Source organism: Eptatretus burgeri, chromosome 6 (genome assembly GCF_056783735.1).
Source record: "Eptatretus burgeri isolate ZD-2024b chromosome 6, Ebu_testis_v1, whole genome shotgun sequence".
In the NCBI taxonomy this organism is placed as follows: Eukaryota; Metazoa; Chordata; class Myxini; order Myxiniformes; family Myxinidae; genus Eptatretus; species Eptatretus burgeri.
In genome coordinates this window covers 92,200,830-92,203,372 of record NC_140966.1, presented here as the reverse complement: position 1 = coordinate 92,203,372, position 2,543 = coordinate 92,200,830, and positions in this window count along the sequence as shown.

Sequence of the window (2,543 nt, the reverse complement as noted above, 5' to 3'; positions counted from 1 at the left end):
ACACACACACACACACACCAACAAACAAAAGTTAAGCCTTGACTATTCAGTTGAGGATTCTGTGTTTGAGGTTCACAGATCTAAGAACGTCCACCTTCGCACACATTATATACTGTTATACACTCCGGACTTGGCTCCCGAGTGTCCACAATGATGTATAGTGGGAGGGAGTGAAGCGCCAACCCATTGCTCCCAGGGGTTTTTTTCTGCTTAGTTTTGTCTTTTGTAATTCCTGTGAATAAAATGAACCTAAAATCTCTTCCCCTTCTAAATCATACATCTTATAAGTCCAAGGAACCGTATCTATTACATCAGCAATTTTAAAAAGTTTGTTCGTCCATCAAGCATATAACCTTTTCAAAAATGAGATTTCCACCGACATATTCTTACGATATCACCAACTTTGAACTTAGGTTTTCTGATATTAATCGCTTTTTTCATATTTTAATTTTTTTCCTGTTTTCGATGGTTTCATATTCGTTGACGTGTGAATCGTGTCATTATACTTATCCACAATATCCTGAATAAAAGATGGCCATTGTTGTGAACCGAGTTCTGTGAATTTTTTATATAGTCTCTCTTTTAAGGTACGATTAAAACGTCTTCTAACAACAACGGCCTTCCCTTCATTAAAGGTACTGTATAATGTAATACTGTTATTTTTTAGAAAATTCATAAATGTCTTGTTATAAAACTCTCGACCCTCATCAGTCCACAACTTTTTAGGTTTTCTCTTACTTTTATTAAATATCTGTTGAAAAGGCTAACATTAGAGTATTACCTGTTTTGTTTTTTAAAGGGACAACCCTTGCGTATCTACTCCTCAAATCAATAACGGTTAAAGCATACTTGTACCCCTTATCATTATTGAGTTCAATCAAATCAGCAGACCAGATATAATCAACTTCCTTGGAATAAACCTTCCTTCTACGAAACTTTGTGAATATTGGTTTATGTAAGTCATCAGCTAATTGCTCTTCAGTCTTAATGACATCATTGGAGCCGATAAGTTTTTTGAATTTCCAAGTCCAACTTTTAATTTCGCACTGATCATCTTCTTCACGATGAACCGATCAACTTTTTCTCTTAAGGTTGGATTTTGTATCAGAGACAAATTATACAACATTTCTCTATCGGCTTCATGCTTTTTCTTCCAAAGTTGTGGCATTCCCATAATCAATATCGTGTCTCATGCACACTTCATCAACTCTGTTGATGGGTTTACTCCATGATTTAGGATTGTCTGTCTCATCTAATCTTTTATCCAAGTTTGTGCCTGGACCACAGAAAGAATACCCCTGGTAGATGTAATTCCTCTGGTATTCCAGTAGCTGTAAACTCATTTCCTGATAAAAACTTTTGTATATCTCCTCCGAGTTTGTGTTTGGAGATAAATTGATTTTTTTTTGAAACACACACCGAACATATACCCTTTTGTTTAACCCTGTTATGTTTACTTTTAATATATGAAATATTTTTCTTTGTATTAGTTTTCTTTTTACATTTCTGAGACAATAACTCATTTATTTATGAGAAAAAAATTCCTACAGAGTGCGAATTCCTTTTTAGTTTCCAACATGCACATTTGAATCTTAATTTTTAAAACATAAGGAATCCTTAGAAATGCTCTTCACTCTGTCCTCCATTTATTTAAGAAAAAAAATGAATAACTTGAATTAAAATGAATATCTTGTCGATGTCAATAGTCTTGTCGAAAATATTGCAAATAGACTTGTTATTCTTCGTTTTCCTCCCTCGGTGGGTTGAGTTATTTTCTGTAATACCGCCAATCTTTTTTTAATCTCATCGGTTTCCATATTTTGATATTTATTTAGTCTCTCGCTCTTTCATCCCTCTCCTCCCTCTCCTTCTCCAACTTCTCTCTCTCCTCCTCTTTCTCTTTCTCCCTCTCCTCCTTCTCTCTCTTCTCTCTTTCTTCCTTCTCTTTCTTTCTCCCTCTCCTCCTTCTCTCTCTTCCCCTTTTCTCCTCCTCTTTCCTCTTCTTCTTCAACTCCTTCCTCGGAATCCCTCACTGTCCTTGCATCACTTACACCCCATAATATATCATACATACATTCATCAGGATTTATTGTTATTCCGGCATCCAAAATAATTTTTTTTAATAACAGGAAACCAATAAAATTTCTTTTGAATTTCTAAAAGAGCCTTACCTTTTCTTAACTTTATAATTTTTTCATTATTTAACATTCTAATTAAATCTAAAGTTGTCGGTTTATCAACATCAGCATAATGCCAATCTTTTTTATTGAAAATTCCTCATTCTTATGTTGTAGAACATATTTATTAAAATACCGAATACCCTTTTCTTGAAGGTATGCTTGGACACAGAAATGATAATTTTCTTGAAGCCTTCTTGCTGTCATTTATGTATTAGAAATATATGTTAGAATAATATTATGGCACGAAACACCTCCCCATGGTTAAATCATTTTGTATTTCCTTACTTATTATATATAATCCTGTTTTTTTTCTGTTTTCATGTTGCTATGCAATCCAGGGCTAAATTATGCCCATTATTATAT